The following is a 238-nucleotide window of genomic DNA, read 5'->3' on the forward strand; positions in this document are numbered from 1 at the left end:
CATTTTCGAGTAGACTCCTAATGCCAGAACGGGATATGTATTTATTCCGATGCAGATGCCCTTTCTCACGTTGCCGAGTTCCGTTTCTTACGGTTTTTTCTCTTTCTTTCTTTATCTCGTATTGTACTGGTATTTATTACATTTGCCTTATAACGGAATTTATGTGAATTTTCAAACTAACGCGTGCTTATCCAGTGTAAGGTAGGCAGTGTGTATGTAAGTATGAAGCTATTGCATC

The sequence above is a fragment of the Penaeus monodon genome, chromosome 23 (genome assembly GCF_015228065.2).
Source record: "Penaeus monodon isolate SGIC_2016 chromosome 23, NSTDA_Pmon_1, whole genome shotgun sequence".
Taxonomy (NCBI): domain Eukaryota; kingdom Metazoa; phylum Arthropoda; class Malacostraca; order Decapoda; family Penaeidae; genus Penaeus; species Penaeus monodon.